This window comes from Heterocephalus glaber, unplaced genomic scaffold (assembly GCF_053883595.1).
Source record: "Heterocephalus glaber isolate CG9 unplaced genomic scaffold, H.glaber_assembly_v1.0 deba00001463, whole genome shotgun sequence".
Taxonomy (NCBI): Eukaryota; Metazoa; Chordata; class Mammalia; order Rodentia; family Bathyergidae; genus Heterocephalus; species Heterocephalus glaber.
The window spans coordinates 8833068-8848327 of record NW_028258310.1 but is presented as its reverse complement, the minus strand read 5'-3'; positions in this window follow the sequence as shown (position 1 = coordinate 8848327).

The following is a 15260-nucleotide window of genomic DNA, read 5'->3' as shown; positions in this document are numbered from 1 at the left end:
ATGATGGGATAAGTGTGTTCAAAGCAAAGGAGTACATTTTGAGGGGGATTAATGGCAGCATATCTTTTATTGTAAACATTTTTTAAAATTTAAGCATTCACCACATATTTTGGTCATATCTCATACATACACTCAGTCTCTACAAAGAGGTTATAGATGATGCCAAATGTTAGGAGGAACTTTCATTTCTTTTTCATTTTCTTGTGCAGAAGGACAATGATTCTGTAATATTCAGGCCTCTTTCCTTCTTCTTTCTCTACTTTTCTCTTTATGGAAGGAATGAAGTATCTATTGCTGTTTGGCAAGCATCTGACAAACATTGACCCACGTTTTTTAATTAACAAAAGCTCATCTATTAAATATCTGCAAACACTGGAAAATAATATGTTTCATTTCCTGTCCTTCCATTAAAGGGAATTATCCCAGGTCAGTATATTTGCTTAGCAGATCCAAAGTTTTCCTTGGGTGTGTTTTAGTAACTTTTGGCCTGCATACTAATGCCATATTCTCCAATTGGTTTTATCAACATTGAAGTCAGTACTTGATCCCCATCAGCCTGTCTTCTATGCCTTATTTATCAATTCATTCTGAATTCAAGATAGGAAAAAAAAAAAAGAGGGCGATTTGTTGGTTTACCCACAGCAACATCACTTTCTCTGTCTTCTCTCATTCTCTTGATATTTCCAGGCCCCTGCCAGCTTGCAGCCTTGAACCTAAGGGAACCCACTCACTGCATTGCTCTGTAAATAGTTGGCACTGAATTTTCCAAGTGGTTGTTCTGGGATTTGTGTGAAGGAAGATTTGTGTGAAGAATCTACACATATGCTAGCATCCAATCCAATTATAAATGCTTACAAGTGAACATGTTGTGGTATGCTCACCTAATTTATCATCTTCAAATCAAAACAGAAGTGGGCCAAGTGTTCCATGCTAACAGACAGTCTTTACTTATGGCTTTTTAAAAAATATTTCATTTATGCCAGAAATGCAAAGCCTCTATTTTATTACCAATCTATTATACTAGGAACTATTATACAAGGATATATCTCTTGATTAGAGGATGTTGAGAGAAACTATGATATTCACAGATGTAAAGAAAATAAATCCAAGTTAATTGAGAGAGTTACACTGATTGTCTCTTAACTTGTTCCAAAGTTGGATCCAATAAGGAACAACTGATTCAAACTACAGAGAACAAATCAGAATAAAAGATGGGGCATGGAAAAACATGTTTTGAAACATCTTATGAGATGATCTGAAATTTGGGAAAGAATGCCTTGTTTCCATGTAACACTTGTGTTGTTAGGATTTCTACTTTCTGACCAGTGCCTCATATAAAAGGACCTGGGGACTGACCTATTTCTCTTATGAATCAATTTTTTCTTGTTTGTTGTTTCAAATCCTCACAAAGAGTAGGACTGTGACAATGAAGGTGATTTGTGTATTTTGGAGTTTGATATTGTTTTGCAGGTTATTTACTCCTGTATTTCTTTCCCTGAATGACATCCAAAATATAACCAAATTGAATCTCTCTCCCTCTCTGTTGTGCTCCCGCCTCCCATACACACACACATACACACAGAGGCATGTACACTAAACTTCTAAATATTAGTGGTCAAAGATTATTTTTCTCAGCCAACCACCACAACTATTGACCCTTAATCCATAGTTACTGATGAAAAGATTTCAGGGAGAACTTCTAGGAAACTGAAAATCAATCTTTTTGGGGGAAGGTGGTGGTCATATTAGTAATGATCACTAGTGAAATTACACCAAGCTTTATAAATTATAATTAATTTGTTTAGTCCTCAGTATGTATGCCATACAACAAAGAAGCTTACTTTAAAATGCCATATGTGAACCACACAAAGTAAAAAATGAAATCTCAAATAATGTATGAAATTTCAATTTGAATTGTAAATGCATCTTGGAAGATTTTGACTTATGAAAAGAATGAAGCTTTTATATTTACTGGATAAATTTATAATCTTCCCTGGAATGGAAAAGCATTGAAAAACCCTGAAATCTTACAGTATTTACAGCTAACAAAATATTGAAAATAATAAAAATAGTGGCAAATTATTTGATGTTTCCTAAAATATTTGTCAAAACTAGTAATCTACATGGAGATAAGAACATTGTACCTATGACAATATCTCTGTTAAAATATTTACATATTTTCATTATGAAAAATATCATGATTTACTATATTGATTTGGTAGAATTTGCTCTAAACTAATCAGGGAATTTTTAGCTACAAAAGTGCAACTTTGAAAACACAATTGGAGGAGATGGTATAGAAAAAAAAGAAATAAGCAATTCTTAAAAAGATCACTTCAAATTCCAGGGACCTAGTATAAGAGAGATAGCTAAGAAAGATTAAAATAGTAACCATGTCAGAAATATTCATTTAGTGTAATTTTTTCAGACAGTCCATATAAAGTATTTCTTCTGTTTTAAAGTGAATAAATATAGGTTATCTTTACTTTTCAAGGTCATATTTTTAAAAAATGGAATAGAAATAATTAATAGGTCTACCAGTATATGAAAACTAAATTGTGTAAACTCACAAAAATAATACAGACTGTGATGGTTATTTTTATGTATCAACATGGCCAGGCCAAGTTATCCAGATAGAGTCAATCATTATTCTGCATGTTTCTGTGAGGGCAATTTGGATGAGATATACATTCCAATGAGTAGATTGTAGTTAAAGCAGATTATCTTCTGTAATATGTGTTGGCTAGACTCAGTTGAAAGTGTGAATAGATTAAAAGGCTGATGTCATTGAAAAGAAGGAATTCTGTCAGCTGGCTGTCTTCCTACTTCAACTGCAACCTTTGGACTATAGCTATAGCTATAGCTCCTTCTTGAGTCTCCAGCCTGCTAGCTTCTCCCACCAGATTTTGGACTTGCCAAGCTTCCACAGTCCTCCCTCCCTCCCTCCCTCCTATAGATAGCTATCTATACCTATATCTATCTATTACCTATCTGCACCACATACATCCTATTTGTTTTATTTTTCTGGAGAACATGGACTGATTCCCAAGGATTAGCAATTTATCATAATTTCCTGAGACATTTCAATATTTGATCAAGCAGGCAAGCACTCTATGGAGCCGTCCACTGTCAGTCTCTCATCTGCAGTCCACAGCAGCATCCATGCAGGCACAGCAGTCTGTTAAGGGAGCTTCCCAAAGTCCTAGGGCCCCATAGCTGAATTCTGAGTTTTAGCTTCTGACAGAAGGGAAATAGGAGGCATCAAATTATCAAATATTTTATTATTAGAACCTAATACAGTTTAGTCCTACATTTCTTATCTTTTAACTTGTCTGCAATTGTAATCCCACACTGTTCATATTCATAGCCTCACAGAGAGAATGCAGAATTGAAAATCTTCAAATTAATCATGCAAAGATTTCTCAATGCAAATTCCCAAACCGTCATTCCTTTCCTCCTCTGCCTTTCCACTGCCATGAGGTTAAACTCCTCTGCCATACTCCGATAATGACTCATTTTTTGAGGAGATGCAGTGGGTTATATAAAAAAAAAAAATGCTGTTTTTATATTTTTTAAACATAATGAACAATAAAAGGAATATAAGGACTTGTTCAGTTACAAGTGATAGAAATTCAAGTTGAACTAATTTAAGCAAAATAAAACCACACAAAAGAGGAACTTAATGGCTTTATTAATTGGGAAAGGAGAAGAAATACATGGTATAAAAGTGTCAAGTACCCAAAAAGACTCCACTAATTGGCCTCCTGGTATGCACATGCATACTCCTTTTTATATGCATAATTTATTTTTCCAGTATTTGTTTAGTATTATTTCCTTATTTATACAATTGTACAATGAATGTGGAATTGTTAAAAATTAAAATTTTATAAATAATAAACCCTCTTTTAACTACTAGGTAATACCGGTTTTTAATTCCAGCTTATCAGTTAATGTGTATATTTCCAGGGTTTTAAAGTTTTAAGTAAACATGCACACATACTCTCAAGTACTTATGGAAATATATAGTGTTACTGTGTGTATTTTGTGCTTTTGATAGAGAAGATATCATACTACATATATTATTATAAAAGTTGCTTCCTACTTTTCTTCACCACCATAATCCTTTTGGGGACATTTTTGTATCATTTTAGCAGGACATATTTTATGTTGTTATGTGTGTATACCGTAATTTGTTTGTGGTTCATTTCCCTAATAATGGAAATAATATTTTTCCCCATTTTTGTAATAAGCAATATCTCAGGGAAAATCTCTGTTGATTCTATATATTTTTAAGTATGAGTGTTAAACCTGACTCTATGATAAGAAATGAAACTTAGTTATAAGACATATAATTTGTAAAATTTGGAGGACTAAGTATTTCGTATAACTCTACAACATTTGATACTAACAAACTAATTTTGTCAATGTAACATTGAAAAAAGACTTCACTACGATTCATGTGTAGCTCTATGCATTTCCTGCTATGCAAATTATTGTTTATAGTTTCTGTTGGTCTGTTTTCATTACTTGGTAAACTCATGTTTCAATATTAATCTAAAATCTGCTACATATGTATTTGTTCCTCTATGTCATTTACCTTTTTAATACCATTTACAGTAGAGTTTTTTGTCAAAAGAGATGTTTTTAAATTTAACAAAGTGAAACTTGTGATTCTAGTTTTGTCTTACAATTTTTGTTTACAGAAAGATTCCATCTTCTACAGTTATAAAATTATTTTCCTTTTTGTCAACCTTTTATATTTATTCTATTTTTAAATCTTCTGTCCAACTAGAATTTTCTTCGTGTGTGTGTTAGTGAAGTAAAAATGTATGCAACTCTTCTAGGGTTATATATTTGTCAATATTTCCAAAACCATTTTTAAGTATTTTATATGCTCTCTACTAATTCAATAATTTTCTCTGTACATACAAGTCATTTTCTGCCCAGCAGATCAATTTTTAGAGTCCACATCATGTAGTTTGTACTTTAATTCACTATTTTCTTATAGAGCAAATTATCTCACATTTTGGCTCTAAATTATCTTTGCTGATTTCTGCATTCAAACAAAATGGAGCAGCAGAAACCAGATTTACCCTTCCACCTGAAGCAATTTAAAAGCTAAGCAAGACAGATGACACATAGTTTTCAAGAGAAGGATTGTATATCAGAGGAAAAGACAGTGGTAATGAAAATACAAGAAATAAACTCTGTAATTACTACTCTTTACTCCCTTGACTGTTGTAAGCCATAGAATAGGAAAGAGAAACACACAGCTCAACAGACTTCCTAACAAGATGAAAGAGCTGAGAGTCAACAGAATCCAAGATGGCTATAAGCAACCCTAGAATAAAGGCTGCCCTGCTGCTGCCTAACAAATTGCAGAAATAGGAACTCTTTTCAGGTAGCTTAATTGTGTCTCAGAACAAAGTTCAATATTTATATCCATGGAAAAATGTCTAGCATATAAGAAGATAAAATTTGCAGAGTTTGATATTTGGTAAGAAAGGTATATAGAAAAGAGGAAGATATGGCCCTAGGGTAGGAGAAAAAATCAACCGGTAGCAAACCAGAACTAACCTTATAATTATTATTATTACTATTGTTATTACTATTATCATCAAACAAGGCCATTAAAACAGTTATTGTAGCTGTATTTTGGATGGTTGGAAAGGTAGAAAAAGATTGAAAACATTAAGCATACATAGAAGATTAAAAAAATCAAAATCAAAATTCCAGAACTGGAAATTAGTATCAGAAATGAAAAATACTCTGAATGACATTAATTGCTGATTAATATTGTAGCATAATAAATTATTATAGCATAAATTGCATAAATGAACTTGAAATCATACATAGCAATGAAAACTATATGCTATGGAACAAAAAAATTAAAAAACTTAGCATGCTATGTGACAACTTCACACAAGCAAATATATGTGTCATTGGTATCCAGGAAAGAAAGGAGAGACAGAATCCAGAAAAATGCATTTGAATATCAGAAAATGGGCAGACATCCCCTGCTCCTGGGTAGGAAGGATTAATATAGTGAAAATGGCCACACTTCCAAAACTGCTATATAGATTTAATGCAATTCCAATTGAGATCCCAGCAGCACACTTCATGGACCTTGAGAAAGCAATCCAAAAATTCATTTGGAACAAGAAGAGACCCAGAATAGCAAAAGCAATTCTAGGTAACAGAGACATGGCAGGGGGTATCACAATCCCCAACCTGCAACTCTACTACAAAGCTACTGTGATAAAAACAGCATGGTACTGGCAAAGAAACAGACCTGAGAACCAGTGGAACAGATTAGAAGATGCAGAAACAATGCCAGACACACTCAGCCACCTCATTTTTGATAAAGGAGCCAAACACCCACACTGGAGGAAGGATAGCCTCTTTAATAAATGGTGCTGTAAAAATTGGGCTTCAACTTGCCAAAGATTAAAACTAGACCTATATCTCTCACTATGCACTAAACTAAAATCAAAATGGATTAAAGATCTAAATATTAAAATAGAAACTCTGAACTAGTTGGAGCAGAGGTTAGGTAGAACTCTTGAAGACATTGGTGTAGGAAAAGATTTTATGAACAAAACCTCAGTTGCCCATGAACTAGCACAAACAATCAACAAGTGGGATCTCTTTTTATTAAAAAGCTTCTGCACAGCAAGAGAAACCACCAGCAGTGTGAAGAGACAACCCACAATGGGGGAAAAAATCTTCACCTGCTCTTCCTCAGACAAAGGTCTACTATCTTGAATCTATAAAGACTTAAAAAGATCAGACCTCCCAAATTTAAAGACCCAATCCAAAAATGTACATCTGAAATGAACAGACATTTCTCAGACAAAGAAGTAGAAATAGCAAATAAATACATGAAAAAATGTTCAACATCACTGGTCATTCAAGAGATGCAAATGAAAACAATGCTGAGATTCCACCTCACTCCAGAAAGCATGGCTGTTATCATGAACTCAACCAATAACAAATGCTGGTGGGGCTGTGGGGAAAGAGGAGCCCTGCTCCACTGCTGGTGGGAGTGTAGACTGGTGCAACCACTGTGGAAATCAGTATGGAGATACCTCAAAGAACTAGGACTGGAAGTCCCATTTGACCCAGCTATTTCTCTGCTGGGTATCTTCCCCAAAGAATTAAAAGAATCATACCACAGTGATATATGTGCACCCATGTTCATAACAGCACAGTTTGTGATAGCTAAAACTTGGAAACAGCCCAAAAGCCCATCAACTGGAGACTGGATAAAGAAAATGTGGTTTTTTTTTATAAAATGGAGTACTACTCAGCCATAAAAAATGAGAAATTAGAGACATTTATAGCTAAGTGGATGTACATTGAGGTAATACTCTTAAGTGAAATAAATAGGACACACATGTATAAATACCGAATAGTTTCTCTGTTGTGAGAAACTGAAAGTGTAAATAAGGACTAAATGTATAATAGGTAATGTGAAATAGGAAGAAAAGGGGCAAAGGGGAAGGAAGTGGGAGTGGTATGGGAAAGGATAGAAAGGAATTGGATTAATATGAGGAAATGGAAAAATAGGAACAAAATCTTTGTAAATAGGGAGGAATGGAAGGGTTGAAGGGAGGGCTGGGCAAGGGTGAAAAATAAGAACCAAGAGAGATTATGTAAAGGTGCAAATTTCCAATGATGAATGTCATTATATTGTATACCTAAAATGTACCAATGATTAGAATGAATAATCGATAATGCAAAATAGGAAGAAAAGGTCCAAAGGAGTAGGGGTAGTGGGAGGGGCAGGGGAAAGGAAAGAAGGGAAAGGAAAAATGCAGAGAAATGGAAAAAATGGAAATAAAGTCTTTGTATATAGCGAAGGGTGGAGTGTGTGAAGGGAGGGCTAGGAATGGGGAAAAATAAGAACCAAGATGCATTATGTGAAGGTAAAATTCCCAATGAGAAATGTAATTGTGTTGCATACCTAAAATGTACCAATAAAAGAATTTAACAAAAAAAAAAAAAAAAAAAGAAAGGAGGAGAAGAAGGGAAGAGAAGAGAATCTGGGGATGTAGCTCAGTGGACCCAGAGCACTCCTGGATTCCATCCTCAATGAAACAATAAAACAACATAATCAGTACAGCCAGAAAAAAAAAATGGATTTGAAAAAATTATAACTAAAATTTTATAATTCAATAAAACCTATAGAGTTAACTTCATCAAACCAAAAGGGCACATAGTTTAAAGACTTTAGCAAATTATACAGTGATCAAACAGTTTTGAAGACAAAAATCCAGAGAAAAATGACATTATGTAATGTAAAAGAATACAAACAACAGATTTCTTAACAAAAATGATGCAAACATAAGCACAGTAAAGCAACATCTGTAATGAGATTAAAGAAAAGCAACATTAGTTTAGAACTCTATACCCAGCAAGGAGCAAATAGGCTCAGAAGGAAAGGATTACAGAAACGCAAAAAAATTGAGGCTCATGAATATGTTCACTGTTTTTGCAAGCATAAACCTACATCAAATTTATCAAAACTTACACCTCAATGTAGGTAGTTCATTGTATGCTATTTATATTTGGATAAAGCTGTTAATATCTTAAAATAAAAATTATTCTAGGAATTCTTGTGTATTTACCTTTTCCCTAAACCTTTTAGAATCAGTTTATAAAGTTCATTATAATCCTTATTGGAATTTAAATTTTAATACCACTGATGTACTTCATAATATAAGAAAGAACTAATAAATTTGTAAATTCAACTCTGTTCTATTTGTATGTGTCCTACTTGGCTCTGAAATAATCTGTTAAGATTTTGACTTTTCCATTTTTCACTTTAGTCTTTGAACATTAAAACCATACCTATAGTTTCAAAAATGCCCCAAATAACTCTTCAATGTCTAAATGAAAGTGGAATTATTCTTTCACCAAAGAATAGCTTCTAGTTTCTCCAATTACACCTGGTTATTACTCAGTTACTCCTAGTTCCTCCATCCAATACCTAATTCAGATCTCTGACTAATCAGCTTCAGAAATGGTTTCTCAATGTCAAAGAAAACATGATTAATTTATTCAAAACAGTGGGAGGAAAGACTGAAAATTTCCATTTAGAAATAAAGGGCACAGTACTGTTAATAATAGTACTGGCTGAGAATTTATGTCCTAATCCTCATGGACAGAAGCAGCAAAGTTTTTCCACCCTGGGCTTAATGAAAACTTCTAGTTCTGCCCATCTGTCTATCAGGGGGTTGGCTCATAGTAGAACCTGTCTCCTCCTTTCTGTCCATAATGCAATACTTAAAATATAGACTGGGATCTTAACTATTGGAGATGATACCAACCCAGCAGTTAAGCTGCTGTTCATGTCAATTTTAGGGCCTAAAACTAACAGAGGTGCTGAGCAATCAGAGGCTCTTGGATACCAAACTTAGATTTATCTGACAAGTCAACTCTCATAAAATTTTAAAGTGGCTCACTCTTATTAAAGATTCCATTAATTAGCAATCAAGGTCAGAATTTTTCAGTCAAGCATTTTTAATTAGTGTATGTCAGTCATGCAGAATAGTAGAATAGTGAAAATTTTGAATGGAGACAGTATCTGAATATTTTCTGTGTCTTAGCAATTGTCAAATGAGTTGATCCTTGTTTTAAATTTTAAAGTCAAGGGCCAGGGATTTAGCTAAAAAAAAAAAATTTAAAGTCAAAAGTCAGTGCTGCCTTACACTTAACAGCAATATAAAATGATAAACAAGAATATTGACAGAAGACTTATTGTCATTTTTTTCCTAAGCTTCAGCCTAGCGAAAAGCACATTTTGTTGTAAAAAATTTATGCTGGAGTTGAACAAGAATTGCAAAGCACCAGGTGCTGGATGAGTCCTGGAGGATTAACAGTCCCCATTACCCTGCCCTCAAACCCCTGAATCCTCTTAACTTCCATTATTGTTTCTCACTTTATTTTTCAGTTTAGGTTGGTATGTATTAATCTAGAACAGAGAATTCATCTTCGTCTAGAACAAGTAATTCAATCTTGCAAATGTTATGATTATTTAAACATTGACCGTCACTGGTTATACTCCAGGGATCTTTCTGAGCACAATTTTCTCTAACTGGTTTCAGATAGTCCAATTTAGACTGAAGCTTAACCACTACTGTATGAAATTGCTAGAAGTTGTAAAGGGTAATAAACATATCAATAATCCGATGTTTCGCTATCAAGTCTGTGACACTCTCATCTTGGTTGACACACGGTCCAAGACCCAAGAGACAGTAAGTGATTTATCCACCAGCTGCTTTGCTATTGCAAATGTCAGATTTTTACTTTAATTTACACCCTCTTCTGTGGAGGTAAATGTTCAGTTTAGGATGTTGTATTTGCAGTATTTTGTCTACCACAATGAGAAAAATACAGGTAAAATTAGATTAATAAAAATTAATAAGCAGTTTATAGCATACACACAAGGGGTAAAGAGGACTCCCACCCTGATAATACCATCATCAGAATTCTTCCTTTTACTGTTGTTGGCTTCATTCCCTCCATGGCTCTGCATGGCCCCTATATAGCACACAAACTAAGGGAGGACATACTTACAGACAGTCTTAGGCTTGCATGATCCCAGTTTAATGATCCAGTGTACCTTCTGCTTCTGTCATACACATAATCCCCCCAAAACAGCTGGCAGTTTTTCTTTAGTAAATTCTGGCTAATACTTTGGATGCCTAGCCAGGCCCAGGTTAATGATCCTAGTCAGGTGTGGTGGAACATGATTGGCAACCTTCTGCAGGAGGGGCAATTTCTAAAAGAAATTGTGTGCACTTACCAGAAGACAGGGGCAATGGTTTTTAGTAGGTAAAACATTAAATGTTCATGATGAAAGGAAAAGAAAAGCTCTGAATCCCTAACTGAATCAGTGTCTGGCATCACCTGATAAACACCTTTGTGCTTAAAACAAAATCTACATCCTGTCCTCTCACATTTGATAGCAACATCATCAGATCCACCTGAGTCTGTACTTGCTTAGAACATTAAGGCTTCTTTCTTATTTCTTCCATTCTTTGATTACAGAAAATTACTTCTTATGCAGTAATAAAAATATTACTAATTTAACATGTACATGGTGTTCATTTGTTATTGTCAGAGTGTACTGAGTACTTAACATATTTGTATATTAATTCATTTATCTAACAACTCTGGAATATAGCTATTATTAGTTTTCTCACTTAGAAGACAAGAAAAATAAGGCAGAAAGAAATTGCAAAATTCCCTATAGTCAGATAGCAAGTGGCAGAGCTGGGAATCAGACTCAGGGTTCCTTTTTGCTGCTGTTGTGTGTGATTTTCACTTGTCCATCTGCCGCCTTTCTTTCTGTACATAATTGATTTTCAATATAACTTTCTAGAACTGTGAGCTCCACCAAGAAATAAATACAGATGTAATTTATAAAAGGCTTATATATGTTCTTAATCATGAAGCACTATGATATGCTTTTGGTATAAATTTCAAAGAAGGATTTTTAATTCGTTTTCAAATAGCTCTATTAGTATATTTGGCTTTCCCAGGACTGTTTCTAATCCACCAGGTATGTTAAGATACTCCGTTCTTTACTTTTTTAAGCCATAGCTATTTGGGTGTAGCTGATGATTTGAAATTAAGCACTACTACTTAAGACTTGCTTACGTGCAGGAAGAATCTAAATTCTGTGCTCATCTACTGGAGAACAGTTTTTGAGGCAGTGATTTGCTGCTGTTTCATAAGGCAGTCACCTAGGTGGGACCCTGTGCCAGGCACTGTGTAAATATTTTTTCATCTCAATCCGAGGTGTGAGGCCAAGCTCTCTATTCGCAGAAGCTATTCTGCGTGTAGTGGATTCTGCTTGTCTAGTCATCAAGGGGGGGTCCCAGGTCTCCCTTTGTCTCATCACAGGACAGATTCCTTTAATTCTGCTCAAGTCACTCAAGAGTCAGCAAGCAATTTTCTGCTGAATTAAGCAAGGTTGTAAATTCAAAGAGAATAGTTTACTATAAAGGCTTATGGGATTGCAATTCAATGTAAAGAATTTACTTCAAAGGCCTCTGCCTGGATTGTCCTTTAAGGTTGAAATGTATTTCCATTGTGCCCTGAAAGCTTACATAAAATCTTCCTACAGACACTCCATACTTTCACATACTTCGGATTATTATAACAATTTGACAGCTTTCAAGAGTCATCAAAACATTTGGTTCAATTTAATATATAAGGCAAAACACTCCAAAAATTTTAGACAATATCCTAGGAAAAGACAATGAGGATCACAACCAGAGGAAGCCCAGCAGAATGAATCCATTGGGTGTGACAAATTAAACACAAAGGGGGAGAATCCAACAAAAAGAAAAAGTCATGACAAGGCTTTTAAAAGTTTTAACTTCATCTCCCTAATGAGTATATAATTCAATCTTATTATTGCACTGATTAGTATTTTTTTGATACTAGTGTTGCACACCTTTCCTTGTGCTGTACTGGTTATTTATCATCTTCTTGTGTCTACTTTTTAATTGGGTTGTCTATTAATGAGCTCAAAGAATTCTTTATATATACTGGTCATAGGTTATATGCATTGTAAATACGGTCTGTTTAAGGACTACTTTTCATTTTAACGATGTCATTTAAAGTTCTAAATTTTGATAGAATCTAATTTATCAAATTTTTCTTTTATACATCATGCTTTTTGTATCCTAGGAAGTTCTTGCCCACCCTAAATTCATAAACATTTTCCATTATAATTTCTTCTTAAAGTTTTATAGTTGTAGTCTTTCATGTTTAGGTTCATAGATCCTTTCAAGTTATTTTTATGTATGGAAATAAAGGGTTGAAGTTAATTTTTTTATAGGGATGTCAGGTGTTCTAGTGGCATTTGCTGAAAATGCTATCTTTTACTTGACTCTTGAGTTTATATTCTATAAAATGTTAATGTTAAATAATCTTTCAAAACTCAGTGGACCGTATATGTGTGGTTCTATTTCTAGATTCTCTTTTATTCCAATGATCTATGTCCTTCCTTACACCAACACTGCCTTGATTATTGTAGCTTTAGAGAAAGTCTTAAAATTAGGTACTAAATGTCTTCCAACACTTTTTTTTTTCTTTTTCTTTTTACTTTTCTAGGTCCTTTGTACTCCTACATAACTTTTAAATTTCAATATCCAATTCTTCATTTGTAACACATATACATAGACCTGAATTTTTACATATACCTTGTGTTTTCTAATTCTGTTAAATTCAAATACAAGTTCTCGGGGCTCCTAGAGATTTCTTAGTATTTTCTCTGTAAATTATCATTTCATCTACATATAAAGATTTTGCTTCTGCCTTGCCAGTCCTATCCTAATTATGTCATTTTATTGCCAGACTATTTTGGTTTAGGCCTATGTTTCGAAGTTTAATGGATAGATGAAGAGTAAGCATGTCTGTCCTTGTTCCCCACCTTAGGGAGAAAGTATTGTATCTTCTCCATTCATATAAGGCATTTTTGCTGGAAGTACAGAGTACATGTCTTTAATTTGTTGAGAAGGTTCTGTTCTACTTCTAGTCTCCTGATAGCTTTTACCATGAACAGCTGTAGAATTTAGTTCGATACTTTTTCTCCAACTAGTGACAGGATCATATGGCTTTTGCCTTTCCTCTATTAAAATGATGACTTCTGGGGGTGGATCTTCCACTGCTGAACCAACAATGCTATCCCTGTAATAAAACCACTTTCTACATACTGCCAGATCTGACTTCTAATAGTTTGTTTTGTTAAACAAATGTCTATCTATGTTGATACTTTTTTCTTCTATTATTTTTATCCAGTTTTAGGATTAGCACAATGTTGATTTCCTGAAATGAGGGAAGAAGTGTTCCTTTTTTATCTGCTTTAAATGTTTGATATAATTTATCAGTTAAAATGTATACAAGCCTGTTGTTGTCATATAGGTAGGTTTTCAAGCTAGGAATATACTTTCTTTAATGGGTGCTATTCAAATTTTCTATTTCCTCCAGAGTTAGTTTTATTAATTTGTCTTCCAAGGTACTTCTTAGAAGTTGTCAAATTTAATTCAAAACAGATTTTTGTAACATGATTCCTATGTCCTTTTAAATTCTGTAAAATCTGTAAAAAAAAAAAATATATATATATATATATACACACATATAGCAAGACCAACAGAGACTTCTATTAGTTAAAAAGATTAACAAAACCAGTGAGAAAGTTGTTTATATATTACAAGAATACAAATAGTTCAGCCACAAGTTTTACAGAAGCTACCTATAAGGTTTGCATTTTTAAACAAAGGGAGGGTTTTTATTACCTTGACGCCCATAGTTTCATCTTGAAACAGTATTAAATAACTCATCAAAAAATTGGAGTCATTCTTTATAGACAGTAAAGCTAGACAAAATTTTGTTGGAACATCTGTACTTTTTCATTTTAATGTTAGAAAACCACGTTTTTTGAAGGGGGAGTAAGCAAAATAGGGGAGACAATAGCATTGTTCTACTTTTCTTTTTTTCTAGTAGTGTCCTAAAGTATGCACATGATCCTTTCATATTCTAAACAATCTATCCTAATGAGCCTTACCTAAAACTTAAAAACCTGAGTTCCTTTATGTGATGTTGAATATCCCTAGACTGAAAATATTTTAAAATATTTTTCTTTATAATTACTTTCCAAATTAAAGAAATAAAGTATATTTGTGTAATCAAATTCTCAAAGGAATTCAGTGTTAGTATGTACTTTATAGGCTAAAATAAAATTATACATTCAGAACATACAGATATATTCACTTAAATATTGTTAGCAGGTAGGTAGAAATCTGCATGTGTGATTTGCAGAAAGTGTTATTGAGCACTGAATTACCAACACCTGTTTCTAAAAGTAACTATACATAGGCTGTAACTAAAGATTTGTCTGACCTGTAGGTTAGCCTTTAATTCTACCGTTTAATAATTCTGCAATATGTGACGATAATGTCTGCCATTTTAAGGACACATTTTAAAATATAATAATGAAAACAAACATTTTTCATACTATTGTAACTGGCTCCCTCTAGCTCTTGGGTTCTTGTTTTGGGGCAGTGAAGACTGAAGCCCACAAAATATCACTGGTGAGCAGCAGAGAATGGGTAGGTGGGTATTTATTAGAAAGAATAAAAGAGAAGAGCTTCCTGATAGTTGGGGAAGGGGTTTCCGTAAACACAAAAGCCATGGCTAAGTCCGCTTGCCTTTTATAGGGCTGTCAGAACCTGTGAAAGTGA